A 23,588-nucleotide genomic window follows, 5' to 3' on the forward strand; every position below is an offset into this window, starting at 1 on the left:
AGTACTTCACAGAGAGAAAAACGAGCAATCAAATCTATGTGTGCCACATGCAGCGGCACCCTGCCCAGACATGGGAAGAAGTCGTAAGAACTTTGGTTTGTCCCTTGCCGTACCATCAGAAAAGCAGCATTCATCCACCAGGCCGCACAATTCCTCCTGAAGATAACTCAATCCGCAGTATCCATATGCCACCAGAAATATCACAAGTCCCATGACAGACAGAGTCTACTTAATGATATTCTGCTATAATGTTGGCAACAGAGCTCATTTGTCTAAAACCTTTGTTACCATACACCTTATAGGAAAAGTTACTCACTGCTGGGAAGTTCCTAGTGGAAGTTTTTTCTCTCCCAAAGTGGCCACTATGCAAGTATGATATCACAATGTATTCCTAATTGAGGTTCTCCCTCTGGTGTACCAGCTGGGGCTCAACCGGATCAACATGGCATGGTTTATGCCTTGGCAAATAATGCAAATGTAGCACAACTGGTGAGGGCATGCTTTCAACCTACAGTGTGGCGGGCACGGCAGCAGTCAATGAGGCAAAAAGTGCACTTCACAATAGACATGTGGACCTGTAACCAGAGCATTGACTGCATGGCTTTCATACATCACTTGGTGGTCTTTCCTTCCTCCAACAGTTAGGAGGGGTACCAAAGTAATTGAAGAGGGCAGCAGGCGGGTGCATTTCAGCACCTGGTTTCATGGCAGAGGACACAAGGGTGATGCCATCTGTGAGACGGCGGAGGAGCTAGGAGCATTTGGGCTGTGTTGCATCAGACAATGGATTCAATGTCCTTCCTGCCTAAAGAATTGGCAATTCGATGCACACCTCCTGCTTTGCACATATCCAACACCTCTTTTTCACACTCTTTACTAGCAATTGTGAGCCTGTGAAAGAATCGGTTGCCTTGCACTATGACCTTTCGAGTAGGCCACCACGTGGGTAGACATCACAACACATACCTGAAGAGGTTCTCACTCTGGTGTACCTGCTTCGGCTCAACTTGGCTACCATGGCATGGGCACAGGCCTTGGCAGGTAATGAGGATGTGGCAAGACTGTTGAGAGGGTGTTTTAAACCTTGTGTGGCGATGCATATGGAGTTACATTTAAAGGTAACATTGAGTTCTCTCTAGTTTACTTTGCGGACTCACTTTGCAAAGTAAAAGTGGACACTTTTAATTTGCATGTTTCAGGAGAGGAAAACCTGCCCTAAGCATCACAAGGAGGAGACCCATTGCAAATGGGCAAGGATGCGTGCTGAAAAACGTACAAAACAAATTGGAGAAGGAATGCAGATAGAAGGAGGAACACTAACCAGCACAAAGTTTGCAAACTACTCTGGGTATGTCAAGCTCACAGATGAAGTAAACATCAATTGATTGATTGATTGATTGATTGATATTTTATTTCTATGGCGCTCATACACAAGTGTTCCAGAGTGCGACAAGGCAAGGGAGGGCAACAGGGGAGAACAAAACAGCGATTTTACTAGTCCCAGTGACATTGAGAACGCACAAGTGCATGGGAGAGGGGGAGGGGAAAAGTGCATGGAAGGAGGGAGAAGTGGAAAGTGCAAAGCAGAGGAGAAACAGATAAATAACAATAAATAAATAATAAAGGCAACAAACAGTGGTAATACAGCCAGCAATTTGCAAGTGCTAGGTTTAAGGCAGCAGACAGGGTAGGTCTGATAAGTCCAGGAAGAAAAAGGGGGGCTGACACCATTGAACATTTTGTGAGCAGTGTGGGTACAGGTTGCGGGGAGGAGTATCTGTGGGACACCTGTGGGAAGGATGATGACCTATTGCAGTACCAGTACAGCAAGAAGTCCTTCTGGCCAGGAGCACTTGTGCAAGTTACTGTAAAACCATGTCCCACCAGTGTGCCGTATGAGAGATATTTTCAGTGGGGGTAGGGCTACTGTATAGAACCACAATAAAAGCCTCACAGTGCCACATGTCGAACAATTGACATGTATACAAATGAATAGGACTTGATTATAACAGACTATATAATGACATCTACCGATAGCCAACACACCAGCTCGGACGATGACAATGATTCTTCACCCGATGCATGTGAGACACAGAAAAGTGGGACAGGGTTATTTTGTGGTGTGCATGATTGGGAAACAGACAGCTGTAGCAGACAGTGACCCGGACTAGTTCCTGTCTTACACATGCTGTTGCATTGACTGTAGTGCAAGTAATGTTTTGAATCCTGATCACACTCTCGTCAAATGTTCTCCCACAGGGCACAGTTACCCCATAGGTTTCTCAAGCTCTTTTACAGGGCACAGACCCCCAATACGGATCTTGCATCCTTTTACGAGGTGGTGCCACCCAGTACATTTCTCAAGCTCTCAGACTGAGCAATTCTTAAAGTTCTCTGACTCTCCTACAGATCGCTGCCACTCTCCAGAGTGGGGAAGTCTACCTTTGGGGCCATTCCCTCTTCTACGACTGCATAACCCCCCCCGACCCTCAAAAACTCACATCATAATGGAAGGGTGTCAGAGCTTCAAATGCCTCCTCAGGTTGTCCGCCACCGCTACACAGTCCAGATGCCCATGGCTAATGGACGGCCTGCAACAATAGACAGCAGGTCCGTCCATCCCTCAGTATATAGTGCAGGGGGACTGACACGACGATGGGCACTGCCAGTGGCAAAAAGACCCCCAACACCTGTACCAAAGATTTACAGAGAACTAGCAAAGAAGACAAGAAATTGGTGTTTGTCAATACTTATAGTTACCTTTTCAACTCAATCAAAAAGATCATAAATACACATTGGGAAATTGCCCACTCAGTAAACCGATAGTGGCATTTAAAAGAAGTAAGAATCTGAGAGATCAGATAACATGCAATGACACAAGCTTGAGGCTACAAACTCAAATGACACTACCAGAAAAGTGGGGTATACCCCAATTGAAGGGACATTATCCCTGTGGAACATGTTCATGTTGTCAATTAACCACCAAAAGCTTCGAGGTTGATATTGGTCTCCCGCAACCATGGAGACAGACACGTTTTACCAACTGCAATTCAAAAATGGTCATATACGGGATATGGTGTCCATGCAAGAAACTTCACATCGCGAAGACTGAGAGAAAATTCAAAACAAGGAAACTGAACACAAAAGTTGTATAAATAACCGGGTACAAAACTGTCCACTAATAGCCCACTGGATTCAATTCATGCATACACCAGAATAAATAAAGTGGTCAGTGCATTTTCAACTTAAAGCTGGGAGAGACACAGACCTGGACAAGAGGAAATCACTTAATAAAGAACAACAACTTATCTTTCTGGCAAAAAGTCTAGAAAGAGGCCTCAATGAGAACACAGAATGGTTGGAATTCCTTTGCGGCAGTCGATACGGTCAAAATTCATTGATGTTCCTTAAGCCAAGCCACTCTAACACGCAGGACCAGGTTAACCACTATTGGTGTAATGATATAGGTCTGATACACACTACCAACATATGTTAACTTGTTGAGCCCATCCTCCAACGACATAATGAGCCATCACATGTGTTGATACTTACAGTTTAGTAAAAGCTATCTTTTGGCAATAGGAGCATTTAGTGCAAAGATGATTAGATTGGTTACAGTCATGTCGGCAAATACCTTGTGTGACGCGTGGACGACCAGTGGGAGTCCTTTGTTTCCGGGTGATTTATCCATCTTAATTCACAGAGACAGAAAGAGGACTTATTAGAATGAAGCCGTGTTACTCTTTGAGTAACGTATCCGTATAGCAATGAACATCGTTATAGGACGAACGCATACAATCCAATAGAGATATAGTTAGATATATCCAGCAGTAATAGTGAGGCTGATGCCTTCGATCCGCCCAGAAGAGTACGGACAACAACGAGTGAAACGAGCTGGACTGACAGGAAACGAGACCCGGCTAATTTTGGATGACAGTCGAACATCAGATCGGTGTGCGGACTTTAAGTAATTAGTGGGCTCAAGCTAAATCTTATTTAAGCTAATAAAATATTGCAACAATCAAAAGGGTCTTTTTGTAATACCGCGCCAAACCTTGTCTATCTATAGCAATAGAAGCAATGGTAGTTCGTCATATACGCAATACATCCCCGGCGCCACATGGACATCTACTACACTAATAAACTACTAGAATGAAGACAGTGTAATTAGAGATGCCTGCATTTAGATAAAACAACAATACCTGTTCAACCACCTGGAAGTATGAGAGCTCCGGTTCCTAGTTGTGTACCCGGGAACTATATTATTACAAGTGGGATGAACTATCAGATTTTCTCTGTTGTCTTTTTGCTTAGATTGGGGGACCAGATCCGTAACTTTTGGTCTTTCAAGCCGTCCCCGAGGCCCCTCCAGATTCACACAATGTAAAATCTGTACTCAACATCAAGTTGGAATTGAGTAAAAAAGAAAAAGGTCAGGCGCACACTCTAGTTCACAGTCATTTTAGTCCTTAAACTAGTCCTTAAACTAGTAATAACAGGGATTGATCCCAGCAATGTTCAAAAAATAGCAGGGTTAAATACTAAATGTGAGTGGGAACAGGGTTGGATCCCACAAAATGTTCAAAAATATACCAGGGTTAAATCCCAACTGCCAGTTCAAATGCACGAGTCTCCAACTCTCTTCAGGGAGGCTGTGTTTCTTTTCAGCTGTTGCCAATTACTTTTTTAATTACAGTCTCAAGGAATTCTGGTCATTGTAGTGATAGCACAATGTTTTGTTCAGGAGACCAGGAACTAACTCCCCTCCAAATACACACATCTTACCCAAAATTGGGGGAGGGGGGAAAACCATGATTATGGCTCTCCAAAGGGAGGGCATGACAACCCCCGGTGCTGCTTAGTTAGAATTGGGTAAGCTGTCAAGCTGACGCAATTAATGTACTCTATGTATTTCCATCAGCGTTCAAGACCAGAGGTTTTACAACAAACGGTGACACTTACATTCTTGATATAACAACACAAAATATTATCTAAATATAATTATGAGTATGTTAACAGTTACAATCCGAAATTTCAAAGAGAACCATCTAAGTTGTGTCAACTAATCGAGAGAGCGTTTCCCACGGTGGAAACCTTTATGAGAGAAGGAGACAGAGTTAATTCACTCATAAGTCACAGAGAATCGTCCGGTTGAGTTTGTTTGTTTATTTTTAAAAACGTTGCAAATAGAATGTAACAATATGGAATGGAGCCACATCATTGTGCTCGTGGTACTGATGACCAATGAACATGTGGTACATTGAAACCAATGTTCTTGTCGTTTCAGGAGAGTTCATTGGGTCTAACAGAAGCAACAGGAGCTTCATGTATCATGGTGAAGAACATTGGGCCATTTCATGAACAAATGAAGTGGACATTAAGGCCCAGAAAGTGCTGCTACCTGCAAAAGAAGACAGTTAGCCCCTGATGAAATTCCCATGTCAATGTAGAATTAGACATGAAGGCATGAAACGTTGGGTTTGTTTGTGTAGTATGAATGGGTGATATTCAGTTCTTTCAGGGAATTAGTGTGTGCAATTTTTTGTATGATATCATACAGCACGAAGCACTTTATCAATTATAGACGTGTTAAGGTATTGTGGCTGTCCCCTTATGTGTTTTTATTGTTTTTAACAAAATCAAACACCAATAAAATATTTTTTTTTAAATTGATTCAGAGACGAGTTGAAGTATTAGAGTCCATCCAATATATTTTTTTTATTTACGAGATTATAATCACTGACAGCGATTTTTAACAAGTTTCAGAAAGGAAGAGAAGAGTTCATAGAAAAAGAATTTCAATGATGTGCAAGCAAGTCCATAGTTGCACTACTTTCCGTAGCGCCTTGAGCATGAATAGAGTCCTCTGGTTTCGGTGCAGCGGAGCTGCCAATGATCTGGTCCAGGAAGAGAATAAGTGGCCATTTCTGCTTTGAAATGACCAGACCCATGAGCATCGCTGTTTATTGTAAAGGTTAGTAACCTAATTAGGGGTTGCTCTTTTGGGTCTGTTCTAAAAATGACCCTCTAGCCTCTTCTGTGTTGTGGAGCAATGGTGCGGGCAACAGGGGCCTTCCACTAGCCATGGTCGCCCATTCAAACTGGCACCGATTAGGCAGACTGGATGCTTGCAGGGTTTAGGGCATGGTCTGCCCTGTGTCACTGCCATGCTGCAACCCAGCCATGGCTCATGCTAGGACCCTCTCCCTCCTTCTCATCATCAATGGTGGGGGTGTGGATGGTTGCATACTCGCAAGGGACCTCCATGTGGCTTATGACTCTGGTACACTTTACTCTGCCACTGGCATACGTGTCTCCTCACGCCCATTGCCCCCTGACCCACCCTTTACGCCTCATCCTGCCCTTCTGCCAACAGCCATCCAGCATGAAGCAGACCACAGGCTCCTTCCCCACGACGATCCTCCCTGGTGGACCCCGTATCATTCCCAAGTAAGAAGCAGGACATATTCAAATGCAGTGCAGAGGGAGCATCAGAGGCAAATGCAGTGCGCCTGCACCCCTCAGAGGGAGCATCAGAGGCTAATGCAGTGCGCCTGCACACCTCAGAGGGAGCATCAGAGGCTAATGCAGTGCGTCTGCACCCATCAGAGGGAGCATCAGAGGCTAATGCAGTGCGCCTGCACCCCTCAGAGGGAGCATCAGAGGCTAATGCAGTGCGCCTGCACCCCTCAGAGGGAGCATCAGAGGCTAATGCAGTGCGCCTGCACCCCTCAGAGGGAGCATCAGAGGCTAATGCAGTGCGCCTGCACCCCTCAGAGGGAGCACCAGAGGCTAATGCAGTGCGCCTGCACCCCTCAGAGGGAGCACCAGAGCCTAATGCAGTGCGCCTGCACCCCTCAGAGGAAGCATCAGAGGCTAATGCAGTGCGCCTGCACCCCTCAGAGGGAGCACCAGAGCCTAATGGGCTAATGCAGTGCGCCTGCACCCCTCAGAGGGAGCACCAGAGCCTAATGCAGTGCGCCTGCACAGCTCAGAAGGAGCATCAGAGCCTACTGCAGTGTGCTGCACACCACAGACAGAGAATCATTCCCTAATGCAGTGTGTTGCACACCTCAGAGGGAGCATCAGAGCTTAATGCAGTGTGCTGAACACCTTAGAGGGAGCATCAGAGCCGAATGCAGTGTGTTTCACACCTCAGAGGGAGCATCAGAGCTTAATGCAGTGTGCTGAACACCTTAGAGGGAGCATCAGAGCCGAGCGAATGCAGTGTGCCTGCACACCTCAGAGGGAGCACCAGAGCCTAATGCAGTGCGCCTGTACACCTCAGAGGGAGCATCATGCCCTAATGCAGTGCGCCTGCACACCTCAGATGGAGCACTGGGGCATAATGCAGTGTGCTGCACACCTCTTACGGAGCACTGGGACCTAATGCAGTGTGCCTGCACACCCTAGGCAGAGTACCAGGGTCTAATGCAGTGTGCCTGCACACCCTAGGCAGAGTACCGGGATCTAATGCAGTGTGCCTGCACACCTCAGAGGGAGCATCAGAACCAAATGCAGTGTGCCTGCACATTAGAACGTGAGAGAGAACCACAGCCTAATGCAGTGTGTCTTCACACTGCAAGTCATCACTAAACCCTAGTGCAGTGTGTATGTGCAACGCACAGGAAGCTCCAAATCCTAATACATTGTGTTTGCACACCCAGTAGACAGTGCCAGAGCCCAATAAGGTGTGCCTGCATGCCTCAGACAGTGCATCAGAGGCGAATGTCATGTGTAGGCAAACCCGAGAGACAACACCAAACTCCAGACCCTAGTGCATTGTGTATGCACACACCCAAGGGGTAGCACTAGAGCTTATTGCAGTTTGTCCACAGACATGAGGGGCATAGGCAGAGCCTAATAAAGTATGCTTGACACCCGAAAGGCAGCACCAAACTGTAATGCAGTGTATATGAACACCTGCGTGGCAGCACCAAACTGTAATGCACTGTATATGAACACCTGCGTGGCAGCACCAAACTGTAATGCAGTGTATATGAACACCTGCGTGGAAGCACCAAACTGTAATGCAGTGTATATGAACACCTGCGTGGCAGCACCAAACTGTAATGCACTGTATATGAACACCTGTGTGGCAGCACCAAACTGTAATACAGTGTATATGAACACCTGCGTGGCAGCACCAAACTGTAATGCACTGTATATGAACACCTGCGTGGCAGCACCAAACTGTAATGCACTGTATATGAACACCTGCGTGGCAGCACCAAACTGTAATGCAGTGTATATGAACACCTGTGTGGCAGCACCAAACTGTAATGCACTGTATATGAACACCTGCCTAGCAGCACCAAACTGTAATGCAGTGTATATGAACACCTGCGTGGCAGCACCAAACTGTAATGCAGTGTATATGAACACCTGCGTGGCAGCACCAAACTGTACCAAACTGTAATGCAGTGTATATGAAAACCTGCGTGGCAGCACCAAACTGTAATGCAGTGTATATGAACACCTGCGTGGCAGCTGTGTAAAAGCTAATGGCTTATTATTTCTTCAGGGTTGTCCGTCCACCACATGGGGCCACCCACACTCACTGCACAGCCCGTGCTCTAGTTATAGTCTTGGGCATCCCCCTGCACAAGTGGGGGTCCGCCCATGCTCACCGCGCAGCCCTCTGTTGTCTTGAGGGTGGGCCCCATTGGCATTGGGGCCCACCCATGCTCACTACCACACCCACGGTGTAGGTTATCTTCAGGGTACGCCCCATTGGTTGTGGGGCCCATCTGTGCTCACTGCCACATCCTTGACATTATGTGTTTCCTGGTTGGGCCCCGTTGCCTGTGGGATCCCTCAAAATCACTGTTGCGACTGCAGCGCCATTTTGATTTCTGCCTGCGTCCCCGTTGTCATGAGAACGCCACCATATTCACCACCACGCTCCCGTGGACTCTTCGCCGCTGGGTGAGCTTAACTACAGGATCCTTCACCCCGCGGTGCTGCGCCTGACATACTCAGCCTTGGAGGACTTCAACAAAGGGGAATTGCCCGGCAGCTTGGTCTGGGCCGCCCCCCTCATGCGGCCTGGGCCGGGCTGTTCTTCTAGGCACAGGCATCACCTGGCACGCTGCCTGGGTCATGGATTCCACTGCCAGCATCGAACAGGCGAACACTTCCAGGTGGTGGTGTGAGTGCGGAGAAGCTCGGCCACCCTACTCCACCATGCGAGATATTATTCCTTTGCGCAAGACGATTGGTGGAAAGCATGTTGCCATTTGGGCTACTCTGATCACAAGTGCTTGCACGGCACGTTAAATGGGAGGCAATGCATTGCGTTGTGTGTTCCCCTGCTGGTTATAGATTAGTATTGTCACTAGCCATACGTGATGTACTGTTTTGTGCTCTGTTGGCAGGTCTTGATCCATTCTAGGGGTGTTTTTTTGAACAGGGGCACTTCCCACACGTGACAACGTTGGCTTGAACTGTGCTCTGTTGGACATTACTTTGAAGATTTTATTCAATTCGTTTTTTCATCTTCATTTTATTGAAAAGCGCTATTACGAAATATTAAAGGGCAGTACAATTGCATGATAATGCAGAACAACTTAAAACCAAAGGGGGGGGGCGCGGAGGGAGATATTCACTAAGTAGAAAGAAGGGGCAGAAGATGAGCTTTCAGATTCGATTGAAAAACACGAAGAGGTGAAGAAGAGCGGATACAGAAAAAGGAAGGAACGGGACAAAGCACAGGGGGGTTTGGGAACAGTGAGAAGAAGCAGATTGTACCGGGAGGATAGCTCAGGGGCAACGTACTCCCTTTGGAAGCAAGAAGACATGGAGCAACACAGGTTTGATCCCTGGGTCCGCACTTAGAAACCTCTGGGTATTAAGCAGGTAAATGAATAACCTGCAGTCCGAGAAGGGGACTAGAATGACAAGGAGGAGCCAGACCCTGAGTACATTTAAAAACAATTGAAAGAAAATGGCTGAGAAGGTGCGATTCGAAGGGAAGAAACAAAATAGACAGTAGAGAGGATGTAATAGAAGCACAAAAAGGTAAAGAGACGAGAAAATGGATGAGGAGCTATAAACGGAGCGGAGGGGAAGAACATGTGATGCTGGGAGACGACCAGTAATCAATACGAGAAAAAAACAAACAGAACAGAAGACGTTTAGTAGCATGAAATAAGGGTAAGGGCAAATGTTAAAAAGAGCATACGACAGGAGCGAGCAATAGAGGAGATATGCAGTGTGAAAGAAAGCCAGGGATCAAAGGTCAGTCTAGGAGGTGTTTTACCAATAGGGCGGTGGCATTCATCCACTGTTGAGGCTACTTACCATACTGAACGTTTATCTCAGCATATTATTTATTACAGGTTTTCATTAGGAAATTCTATGAGGGGTTTACCCCCGATAAAGCGACTGAGGTCCTGAAACACGCAAGGTGCTCATTTTCCTCATTTGAGTGTACTTTATTTTTGGAATGTTTTACTGTAAAGCACACTATGCACAAGTATGTACTAATACTTTGAAGTAACTTGACTAAGTGGCTCATGTGTTACTATGCTCTTCTTTTGGTTAACAAATGTTATATGTCAAATTCACAAGTTGCGTCATGCCCTGACCACATTGCACATTTCTCATGACCATTTATGTTGGTGATGTATTTGTTTGTTCTCTGAGCATTATAATAATTACTTGGATGTGTTTTCATGGAGTGTGCCTTATTACATTTTGGAACCTATACGGTCCATAACTAATCAGTGAGCGGTTGGGTTTTCGGCGATTGATTTTACCTAGATAGTTTTTTCGATATTGCTATTTTGTATGGTCTGAGGGCAGATCTTTTCCAGCATCGCAGCTGGGTTTCCTCTGATGAAACTGGAAGGGTTTCCATTTAAGAGTGTGAGATAGAACTTTAAGATATGTGAGTGCTGCCCCCATCGATTTCTTTGCCATTGATTGCGCTGGGCCAGAACGGTCTGGCGCCCGGGCAGGCCGATAAGCGCCACGGCCACAGGGTGGCTGAGCTGCCCCTTGCATAGCAGCTCTGCCCCCCCTTGGATCAGTATCTGTGGGGAGCTTCCCATGCACTGCCTGCGCTCATTGCTGGATGTAGGCCCAGGGGGGCCGCTCACGGCAGCGACACCCTCTGGTTAGTCTTTCTCTGCTTTGTCTTTGCTTCTTCAACTGTCCTTTTTCAACTGTATTCTTTTCTCTCCCCTTGCCAGCCCATTCCTGGGCAGGGGAGTCCTATTCCTTTGTTCCATTCTTCTTATTTTCTTTATAAACATTTTTGTGGGGCTGGATGTATTCTTCCAAACAACGCACACACAGAGCACATACAAATAAAACACACACTACACTTTAAACAAAATGCTTTATTACCCTGGTACCTGACTTGATTATTTTAGATGTTCTCTCAGAAGACAGTTGCTGTGATTTGTGACCAGGGCCCTTATGTGTCCTCGGGATCCTGTCCTCCCACACCCAATTGCCTCAGCTTCTGCCTGCACGCAGCACTTGCCTCGGCACCCACTGTCCTGTGCCACTGTAGGCCTGCACTTACCCACTTATTGCAGCTCAACGCTCCCCAGCACTTGCTATACTTGGCACTTACATCTGCTGCTCACCCCCGAGCAGGGACCCTCCAGCACTCACCCCACACCCCCTCTTCCCCTTCTTCTCTCTCTGCACTTGCACGCTCTGAATACGCACAGAGCATAGTAGGTTTGTCTATATCCTCCAGTTTATATATTGTTTTTTACTGTTATTCTCAATCCCATGTTGCCATGTGGGCACTTTGAAACGTATTTACTTGTTAATAATAATAATAATTTGGCATTTATATAGCGCTACGAACCCTCAGGTATCTGAGCGCTGCTTATTATTACCCACGGTGTGTGGTGCTCATTTATCGACCTCGGAAGGATGAAAGGCTGAGTTTGGCCCTGCCGGGATTCGAACCTGCGTTAGCAAGCTCTGCACCGATGTCAAAGCGAGCGCTCTACTTGTTGTATGGCCGCCTGATAAATGCACAATAAATAAAAAAATAAAACATATATAGCCACACTAAACGAGCCCCGTGGGGCCACAGGCTACACAGCACCAGAGCCTAAAGCGGTCTTTCTGTGCAGTTCAGAGGCAGTACCAGAATCTTGTGCAGCATAGCCACACACTTCAAAGGCAACCTCACTACATGTCTGCACACCTTGGAGGCAGCACAGAGCCAAATAGGATATGTCTATGTACTTAAATCAGTATCATTATCTAAAGCACTGTGCCTGCGTTGCTCAGAGGGAGCACTGGAGCCTATTGTTTCGTGCCTTAAGCACCTAATGCAGTAAGCTTGTATGTCTTCACACATCAAAGGCAGCAACATAGCATCATGCATTGTACCTGCACAAAGTGGCAAAACACGGTCCCCCTGTGAGCAATAGTTAGCCCCCCTTCCCCAATCTCCTCATCAAAGCACGAGTCAAGCCACAGACTTCTCGGCTGGCTTAAACCACCATGCATGAGCAATGTGCATTATGATAATGCTGCCGCAATGGCATGCCGAGCACTGCAGTAGGTGAAAGATGCAAGTATGCTTTTTAAGCAAACCTTAAATCTTTCACCTAGCTTGGAAACAAGGGGGCAGTGCCTGGCCCTGGACAGCGAAATGTACCAGACGCCTCTGTGCATGGTCAGTAATATTATGCACAGTAATGATACCATAAGAAAATATGTTTGTGCTGGCTCTGCCAATATAGGCCAGTATGCTCATGTAAGAACATAGGCCTGTTTGCTTTTCCTTTAATGCAAGTAATAATATCATGCCGCAGGAAGAAAACCTGCTATTGCTGGCTGCACAACTGCCCCCCACCATGTAAGAACACTATTCATGTTTACCATGCCTTTAATGCCAGTCAAAATGCACTACCTCAGTAAGAAAACATCATCTCCTTGCTGCTTGCACAAATACTTCCTCAAGCCTTACCATGCAAGAACCCTCATCATGTTGACTTTGCCCTTAATGCCAGTAAAGAAAGCAATGCCGTAGTAAGGAAGCATTTCCTTGCTGCCTGCACAAATGCACCCCTCCCCCTCCATAAAAGAGAACACGTTATGTTGTCATTGCCCTTAATGTGAGTAAAAGAAGGTCAGGTCACAGTAATAAAATGTCCAAGTTTCCTGCCCCATTGTAGTTTAAACTCGTCACCTCAACCCCTCCTCCACGTCATAAAACTCATCAGGTTGGCTTTTCCCCCAAAAGAAGTACTAGTATTGCATGCCATGTCACTGTAAGAAAACATCCATTTCCCAATGCCCTGCGGTCCCAGCCTTACATGCACACATTCATATCATTCACCCACCAGTCACTCACCCATACAGCTTCTCTCTCAATCATTCACACGCACACCCAGAACATTCACACAGCCTTCTCCTTCACACACACACATGCTCGCACCCATGCACGCACAACATCCATACTGCAGTCTCACTCATATGCGCACTTACACAGTGTGGAGAATCCTGTGGATCCCCCACCAAAACCCTGCCTTAAGTCTCCCTCCAGGTGTCCATTCCTGGGGCTTGGTGCACTGCATGAGGATCACCCGGGTGGAGATAAGGCCCAGGGTAGTGCGGAGATTGCACAGGGTGAGACACAGGATTGTTCCTTGGAGGGAGATGATCTTGCCAATGGATTAAAGGAGGAACTGGCTTATTGTCATTTTGATCTCTATCAACCTCTTACTAAGAATGGAAGGGTAAACTCCAAGGGTGCAACCCAACAAAGTGTTATATCCAAAGAACAGGTCTTTTGTACCCTAAAATTAAATATCCACCCCAACGTCAAAGGTATGCCAACAAGAATAACGGAAATGTGGCCTTTTCTATTCTATATGTTTCTAATAAGGTTAAACACCATAATCCCTCTTCTAAAAATATGAAGGGAATTAAAACCACCCTTAAAAGTGTTAAAGAAGTGGAAAAACCTAATTTCCTTACAATTGACTACATGTCCCAGAATCCCTTGGGGACTCTGATGACGAAGAGGGCTGAAGAGGCATGCAGAGGTAATGGACAGGCAAGCAGGCCTAATGGCCTTTACCAGATTCAGGCAATTAACACTAGGGGCCTGCACCTGAAGCCAATTGCCCCACCTGAGAGGCATAAAAGGCTGCAGCAGGAAGGAGCAGCAGGAAGAAGCTGGAGCAGAAGCTGGAGGTTGACAGTTGTAGCATTAGAAGAAGCAGAATACGAGGCTGGCAGTTTACAAGGCTGTGTGATCACTTGAGGGACATCAGAACGAGAGAAGAGCAGCTTTGACCTGCAGGTTCTGAGTTGGTCCTGTGCTCACAAACCCTGTTTTGCTGTGGCTGCATTGGGAGAGACTGAGAGAAGTTATCAGTCTTTCCAGGTGCGCATAATTGCTGTGAATGCACAGCTGAAGTCATGCAACTACCCAAGGCCCATGTGCAGAATCAAGCCGAGCAAAGCAGATGAGAAGGAGACTCTGATATCGAGGCTGGATCGGAGACACCTGTACTGCAGAGGGGTGTGGGTCCCACAAGCGCCTGAAGCAGTCGAAGCTGAAAGAAAGTCGGGAAATAGAAGCAGCCCACAACCGCTGTGACGTTGGAGCTGGTGACTTAAGCTCTGCACTCCAATTGACAAGAAATGCCTTGCCCGTAACTGTAACCAGCGTAATTCACACTTGCATAGATGTGGGAGAGTGTAAAAGTGGTTGGTTGATGTGGGAATCCTGTACAACAAAGGAGTTGTATCCAGCACATATGTGGCACACGTTAAAGTGCTTGCATGGAAGAAAACCCTTTTAACCTTCCATTGTTCTGCAAAATATTTATAAACAAATGTATCCTAGGTATGATGTCCTAGGAAGTTGGAAGGACCTTGTGTGACTTTTAACACCCAATATTCCTTTAAATCATATTAATATATTCTATTCATTCATTACATTTTTTCAAACATTCCTTGTATTGAATCCTCTTGACAACTGTTGTGTAGTTCAAAAGAAGTTCTTTATTTTCAGAGACACATGTGGGTCATAGTTTGTCCAATGCATTTCGGTCTTTTGACCATCTTCGGGTACTCAATTCTACAAAAAAAGAAAAACAAGACCAGTTCTGTAATTTGGTGCTACAATAATGTTGACACTTCTAAATTATAATTCAATTTGTGCATTTTGTAAAATAGTAACATTTTTACCTGACCACTGTGTCAATGATAAACATGGATTTAATTGACATCTGGAGTTTTGATAGAGGTTGTGTGTCTTCTATTAAGAGGGAGAACGTTAACGGTAATCACTCGAGAGGTACCAGCTGACTTCCCGAATGGTTACAAGAAATAATTACATCAAAGAAAGGTTGTGTGTAAGTAATTGTGATTCCCGATGAACGTTGAAGCAGAACTCTACATAAATAAAAGGGAACGCCAAGTCTTTAAGTTGAAATTCATCATTAAAGAGTGGTCGCATGCACCTAATTTCGTTTCTCTAGTGAAACACAATTCTTGTAACATTCAGAACAAATACTTTGTAGTTGTAGAAGTTGCTGAAGTTATGAGAAGAGCTAGCATTGCCCAGGACAGTAGACTGATCCTTTCTAATGCAAAACCAGCCTTATCAAGAACTAAACACCAAAGCTTTGAAGCTGTTGAAGCTGTTATAATTACAGTGTCCTCTGATACAAGGTTGACAAGATTATCCGAGGCTGTAAGAGGGGCAATACAGCTTTGGGGTAACTATTGGAAACAAGAAGGTGTGCATAAAGCTGGAAAGGGAGCTGGGAGCTTGTTAAAAGAACGGATCAACAATCTGGGAAGCTGAGACTGTTGAAGGTGAGAGAGAGAAGCAGTCTAGAAGCCAAGGCAGATTTTAGTGGTAGCTGTAAGACAGACAGAAGAGGCAAATAGGCTGCCCTTTCTCATGGCACGTGAAAGAAGAGTGACTTGCCTACCTGTAGAGGTCGAAGAGTCTAGTCTAAGTTGCCTGATACATTCCTAAAGTTTCAAGTTGGTGCAGAATCAACAAAACTGTGGTTGTCTATAATATTGTCAGAACACTTTATATGGAATGTATTTGAATTAGTAGTAGACTGTGTAGCAAAGGAGCCTGCTTTCACAGTATCATTCGCAGAAGGACGTTGTCAAGGAGAAAGCAGCCCCCTTAGTAGAAGCATCCTGACAAGTTATATCCAAGACGCTGCAGAGGTTACAAAAAGGACAGTTGTTGAAGCAGGAGTGGTACTTTTGTTTTAAACTTTGCCAACTGTATCCTGGAAGGAGGTTATCCAGGATTACCATTGGTGCTGTTTTCTTTGTGGAGAATGGAAGGGTAACTTTTCAACAACTGTTGCCAGTGGATTTTTGTTTGGCAGAACTTTTGGTTCTTTTGAACTTTTCAAGAGCTCATTTAAGACTTTACTTTCTTTGTGAGCATTTGACTTTGGACATTCCTGTGGAACGAGATCTACCAAGGACAGGTAGAAGTCATCCAAGATACTGGTTATTTGGTCATATTTGATTGATGTTTTGCTTTGACTGTTTTATTGTTTAGAGTGAGATCCAGTTGTGTGTATGCTAGGAGGTTTCCCCTTAGATTCTAGACTAGGTAGGGAATCCTGTGGTAGAGTAGGCTTAGTTAGGTTTTCTTTGCATTTTATGTTTAAAATAAAATGTCGAACACTGTGAAAACTACACGCAGTTTTTCGACTCGTATTACTTAACCCTCACAACATGTGCTCACTTGCATGCACACACACACTCATGCATAAATGCATATGTCCACATACATAAACAACAGAAACCTTTACACACATATGCACACACACACACATTTTACTGACCAGCTCTGGCTCCAGCACTCCATGCAGGCAGGAACTAGGAAACAGAAAAGCTTTCTGGTTCCTGACATGCGCCGTGGAGCTGGAGCGCCTCCGTCTCGCTGCAGCCACTGCTGCTCAGCCCAGGCATTCGAAGATTTATGTGGGCCTTGAGCGCTCAGGCCCACCCTGTCTACACCCCTGATTCACTCTGACTCAGAAAGAAAATATTTCTTTCTAAATTGTGAGTGCTCTGGGCCCCCACTCCGCACGCAGGGCAGAGGATGGTGAGTCCCCACGCAGCATGGGAGAAGCAGGAGGCCCCCCATTCTGCCAGTATTTGCACACAGCACCAGAACCTAATGCAGTGTATGTAAACACCCGAGAGGCAGCACCAGAAACTGACAGTGTGTCTGCACACATCAGGGCCAGCACGAGAGCCTGGTAGTGGGTCTGCACACATCAGGGCCAGCACCAGAGCCTGGCAGTGTGTCTGCACACATCAGGGTCTGCACACTTCAGGGCCAGCACCAGAGCCTGGCAGTGTGTCTGCACATATCAGGGCCAACACCAGAGCCTGGCAGTGTGTCTGCACACCAGCGAGGCAGCATCAAACTCTAACACATAAATCATTCCTTTCACTGTAATCTCATGCAGTGTGTTAGTACACCGCAGAGACAGCACTAGAAGCTAAACACGCCTGTCTCCACACGAGGGGCAGGCAGCCCCCTAGCCTAACAAAGCGTGTCTGCACACCTGCGAGGCAGCACTGAACTCTAATCCAGGTGTATGCACAACACAGAGGCGTCTTTGGCGCCTAATGCAGTGTGTCAGCACACTTCAGAGGAAGTGCCCGAGTCTAATGCAGTTTGTCAGCAGACCTCCGAGCCAGTGGAAAGGGGAGCATCTCCCACTGAGAAGCCATTCCTGTCACCAGAGCCTCACGCGGTGTCACCACACCGGAGAGGCAGCAACCGAGCCTAACTCAGTGTGGCACAATTCCCAAAGAATTCAGCGTCTAAAAATAGCCTGGGGGTTTACATGCATGATTCCTTGTTTAATTACATTTTATTAAGGTGTAACAAGGTGACATACAGTTATTTAAAGTCATATGCCAGCGAAGGTGCTTACGACACTTTGACAATAAACAAATTCATCAACATACGTCATCTGTGAAAGTCTGTGGGTGTCCTCAAAGGACAAGCTCTAAATCCCCAACGTGCTAATATATGCATGTGCTTTCCAACTAATTAACTGCCCACATAAAGAATAAGAGCTTACCCAAGCATTTGCAGAGGCATAACATTAACAAGGGTATATGACAATGGACGGGAGAGGGAGGAGGGTACCCGTGTGAGGTAGAGGCATATTTGGCCGTTCTGCTGCCCTGCGCCCAAATAAGTGCATGCACCCCCACTTTACTCCACCTCTGCCAGACTCTACGCCTTCACCAGATTCCACCCCTTTTTCAAACTCCTGTTCTCCAAACTACACCCATTCACCGCCATTTTGCCCCCATAACATTATAAGGACCTTTTTCAGGTTGCAGGGGTTAGAAAGTTATTGCTTCCTCTATATTAATTCTAGCCTGTCATCTTCTATGTTATGTTAGTTGAAAGAGTTTTATCAGATCTCTGCTGCCCAAGATTTGGAGAAGGCAGTGTGTTCTACAGTTCAGTGCACTGGAGGTCATTGTTACGGCCAATTGTCTACTTTCGGTTAGGTCAGAAAACAATCTTTTAGAGGAAGAGATAAGAACATAAGTTGTCCGCCCACTGAACACAAGTGAGAGCAGATTGGAACAAGGGTTTTTGGTTTCAATGCTAATATCTGGTTTCTCTCACAAATTGCCTGCTGTCACTCCATGAGAAGCACCAAGACTGGTCTTTAATGGTAATGCAACATAACTACATTTCTACCTCCGGTCTTTTCAAATGGTAAAGTTTACATATGGTACAGGCACATCTTATCAAAATTTCGAATAAAAATAACTCAACCCCTTCTCATGGTCACAGCTCTGGTGTTAGGGTGTGTGGCAAAATGGAAGCAAATGTACCACCAATCCCTTGGCCTGGAAAAACAATACAATATGGCAAATCACAAGTGAAGTTTGCAAACTCTGCCTGGTCATAAACACCTCAGTAGAGTAAAGACAGTTGGAGAAGGTTCTTGGAATCTGTGGCTGTGCTTTATCACAGTGGAGTAATGGATACTGGTGGCACTGAACATTCATGTGTGGCCTGGAAAAACAATACAATATGGCAAATCACAAGTGAAGTTTGCAAACTCTGCCTGGTCATAAACACCTCAGTAGAGTAAAGACAGTTGGAGAAGGTTCTTGGAATCTGTGGCTGTGCTTTATCACAGTGGAGTAATGGATACTGGTGGCACTGAACATTCATGTGTGGGAAGCAACATCATTCCTCGTAGCAGCACAAGGCAGGCACCTTTCATTATAAATGAAGTGGTACATACATCATTACTTTTGTGCAATTGTTCAAAATACCCAACATTCCAAGAGTATACAAGTGATTGCTTAATATTTTGTATGTGTGTATTGATTAGAAAGAACTCCAAAGATAATGTGAAGTGGAACCAATAAAACCAATTAGGTTTTGGCTGTTTTGCATATTAAAGGACATGTTGGGAAGATAGAAATGACCAAAGAGCTTTATATCTGTCATATATGTCTGTGAGAGTTGTATGACTGAATCACTAAATGTCTAAAGCACGCTGGGTTTGGTACATGTTTCCTTTTTTTTAATTATATATGCTCACCCTAACAACAAAGCTTTTGTAAATGTCAAGCATATATACATGTTTGGCCATCAAGGACTTTAGCTGTCAGAGCGGAAAGACTGCTAACAGGTAAAAATGTGTTGTGGCTCAGCCCAACTTGGAAAAGTATAATTGGCTTTATATTTAAAAAAATCACAACCAGTCAGTTGAAAATAAACTGCAATAAAATGCTGCTCCTCTGGCAAACTGTCCCCCCCCCCCCTATATAGCAGTTATATATACACCCTAAAAAGGTTGCCTTGTTTTGCCACAAGGTGTATATGTATATGTGTTCATTTTCTGGGGTTGTGCAGCGAGATCTATGACCCACCACCCAAATCCCGAGTTACCCTGGAAAACGTTTTTTTTTGTCTCGACATCTGGACCCACGGTGGGCTGAGTGTGAGACCCATGTAGGCATGAAGTTGCTGTCCCAGACATCATTTTATATGTGATTGTGTGCACTAATGTTTCATTTATTATTTAGTGTGTTCATTATTCACAAAGGGGAACAAAAATGTGAAGTATCATCTTCTTCAGGTAAGTCACCCTGGGACCATGAATGCGGCAGGAGACCGGTATTTGTAAAAAGGAAACCTGGTTTATTATTTATTTATTTCATTTGTAAAGCACACATACAACCCAGAGGCAATGATTCTTGGTTAGAGGGTACAGTATAGGTCGGAAACAGGAGAGCAGTAGAACAGCATGCACCCAGATCTAGCTCCCATCCTGAAAGTCCAGTTCAACTCACAGGTAAATCTAGAAAACGACCATAACCAAGCATAGAAAGTATATTGTGTTGGCCGTAAACCAATCGCATCACATAACCAACACCGCAACCACAGATTTGCGAGTTTAACCCTAGAGCGTCCATCTTGTGTAACATTCGCCATCTTACTTTTTTCCTTTTCCGTCAAACGCTTTTGCAAAACATATAAATGCTCTGAAAGCTCATACACGGTACGAGGCCAAAACTTGCATGTTGATAGATTGACCCAGACAGGAATGCCAAGCAGTACAGAAATACATTGTTTTCCTCCCTCACTAAGTCCTTGAGAGCAAGCAGAAACGGCATTTAATCAACAGACCAGGTTCCGGCCTGTCTCACTACAGCTGTAGCCATAGGCAGTTAAAGCATGAATTATCTTTTCAAGCGGTCCTCCTCCGCGGATCTTTCTTAGAACAGGCTGACCCCTAGTTCAAGACTAGAAACTGATAGATAACATCCTTTGGAATGTGTCTTTCTCTCGCGAACACGATATCCTTGATGAACAAGTGCTTTGTGTTCTTAATAACAAAGAACTATGTCTGTAACTGTTGCTAAGTATAAGAAACTTGTCATAATGTGTCATTATTGACATAATTGTCAATCACTGAACCCTTGCTCAAGAAGATACATTATGGGCGGTTCTGATGTGCCTTGAAGGCTGTTATTTTGTATACATGTAACTGTTCATATGATGTTTGCTCTCTTGCGTCTCACGAGGTCTGGGTGACACACGTTGCGAGACGTTAGACCCCAGTCGGCCGACTCAGCATACTTTTGCAAATAAACCATAGTACTTGGGAAATTGAACCTTGTGTCTGTCATATCACTAGTATATGGTGATTGTGCCTTAGTCTCCATATGCGGAGGGTCTTCAGGGCCTAGCATACAAACCTAGAACCGGTAGGCACCGGGCTGCCATTGCTCGAGGCAATTGTTATTGCAGATACATTTCAAGTAACAAAAAATCAGAATGAGTTAAGTGACATGAGCCAATAGGGAAGATGATGAGGCCCAATTATCAAAGAATCGGGCAAGTAGAAAAACACAGGATGACATTTTATTTTTATTTATACTTGCTTGGTTCTTATAAATGTACAGGTCACTGGGGCTGTCTGTGCCCCAGCATAAACGATTCACTGGCCAGCTCCTGACAGTACTGTATAAGAGGACCCAGCACCCAAAACAGTGCTCAGAGCGCATTCCACGGTGAGAGGACCTCAAACATGTCTATCATTGTGAAAAGTTGCAAAAAGAGAAAATCATTTCTATTTCAGTTTGAGAAATAGAAGCGTAACTGCACAGCCCGGTACTAAGCAATGCTGTCCTGCCTTACATAAGATGCATGAAAGGGTCAGAAATGACCCTCTCTTGCAATGTTCATCCCTCAGTGCCTGTTCAAAACTGGCACTGGAAGATAGATTGCTTTGCTCTCCTTTGCATTTCAAAGAGCATACTGTAATGATGTGAATTGGTTTGTTTACATTTGTGGTACGTTCATGTTTCACGAGCTTAGCTGGGGTTCCATGCAGGCTCGTGAAACAGAAGGACGGTTGAACATCGAGTTATCAAGTGGCTGTTTGTTATGCTGCTGGTGGGCCCATTTTGACAATAAAGCAAGTAAAAGAAAAGCTACCTTTCAGCGTTCAACTATTCTTTTCATTGGCGACGAGGATAACAAAGCGGGCCTGCCGCACGGCATACACCAGCCATCCGAGCTGCGGATGAAGGTGGATGTTCGTCTTCAGTTCAGCTCGGCAAGCAGCGGACGAGGAAAAGGCAGTCAACAAGAAAAAAGCCGCTCCGCCTCTCCTTTGGGGCGTTGCAGCGGCCAACAGTTAGGAGAAGCACTGGAAGGGGCCATTTCCAGCTCAGGTTGGCAAACAGCCGATCAACATAAAAGCCACTCCGCCCTTCCCCTGGGCTTTGCAGCGGCCAACGGAAGACGTGCCTGTGTAGTGAGAAGCGGTGCGTGAGAGTTTCCTGATTCCCGTGGTCTGGCATTGACACACCCACCTAATATACTATCTCTCCTCTCCATACTGTAAGAAGCTGTATAGAGGTGCACTCCACACGACGAGTCAATTCATTTAGTATATAAATAGGGGGCATCTAGTTTTCTCTGCCAAAGGGATTCCGCCCAGTGTGGGGACACATTATCACTTTCAAGGGAGTGAAAGCTGAATGAGGAACTGAGGACAATCCCATTCCAAAGGGAATCAAGAGAAATTAAAGTATTGAGTGAGCTCAGCAAGGGACACAAAGGGTAATCCCATTCTAAAGAGAACCAAGAACCGTAAAAGTATAGAGTGAGCTCAGCAAGGGATATACTAAGTGAAAGTACTGTCAGTGTTGCACCTGTGGAGCAGTAACATTAATCTTACATCATTTACATCCAAGGAGTTCTACGTTGCAAACACATTTTTGGTTCTGCACCTGTACAGCTTTTTTGTCAACAATGGCAGCTGCCAGTATGTCCCCTTATGCACCCTTTCTGCCAGAACGGGGCACCCCTACCCTCAAATGGGACAGGTGGAAGAAACTATTCGACATGTACTTAATTGCCACAGGGGCGGAAAGGTTTGCACTAGCGAGAAAGGAAGCAGTTTTATTGCACAATTTAGGAACAGAAGGGAGCAGTGTCTTTGATGGGTTGCCAGAACCTACAGAGGTAGGACAAAGGGATGAAGACCAATTCTCTGTAGTGGTCTGGAAATTACAACTGCATTTTGACCCAAGAAAGAACGTCACGTTCCAGAGACATACATTTTTTCTACGATTTGGAGCTTCAGGAACCTGTTGAAACGTTCATTGCTGCACTAAGAACTTTGAGCCATTCATGTGAGTTTGGGCTTTTTGCTGATTCGCTCATAAGTGAACAGCTCATATGCTGCACAAACAAGAGTACGGTACAAGAAAAACTACTATCGAAGGACCTGCCTCTTGAACAAGCAGTAGAAGTGGCGAGAGAAATGGAACAAACTTCCAAGTATATGGCAAGTATGAGGCCAAACAAACAAAATAGTGAAGTTGCAGCAGTCAGAAGTGGCAAGACGTTCAGCTCTGGTAAAGGTCTAAAGTGTTTTAAGTGTGGCAGCACTCGTCACGTTTCTACAAATCTATTTTGTCCTGCCCGTAATGCCAATTGTCTCAAGTGCAAAAAGAAGGGGCATTTTGCCAGAGTTTGCAGAGAGAACACTTCAGTAGAAAGTATTGAGACAAGTGCAAGGTGCTCTGAGCAGGAA

General features: G+C 45.3%; 1 long non-coding RNA gene across 1 annotated transcript in view; it reads right to left on the bottom strand.

Moving 5' to 3' along the window:
- Nucleotides 1-14,971: 14,971 nt before the first annotated feature.
- LOC138526502 (uncharacterized) overlaps nucleotides 14,972-23,588 on the bottom strand; it is a 399,203-nt gene continuing 390,586 nt past the window's right edge. Inside the window, exon 4 of the long non-coding RNA XR_011283588.1 lies at nucleotides 14,972-15,070. This is a non-coding gene — a long non-coding RNA (uncharacterized lncRNA). The remainder of the gene's footprint in view (nucleotides 15,071-23,588) is intronic.

The sequence above is a fragment of the Ambystoma mexicanum genome, chromosome 7p (assembly GCF_040938575.1).
Source record: "Ambystoma mexicanum isolate Mex_15411 chromosome 7p, UKY_AmexF1_1, whole genome shotgun sequence".
NCBI lineage: Eukaryota > Metazoa > Chordata > Amphibia > Caudata > Ambystomatidae > Ambystoma > Ambystoma mexicanum.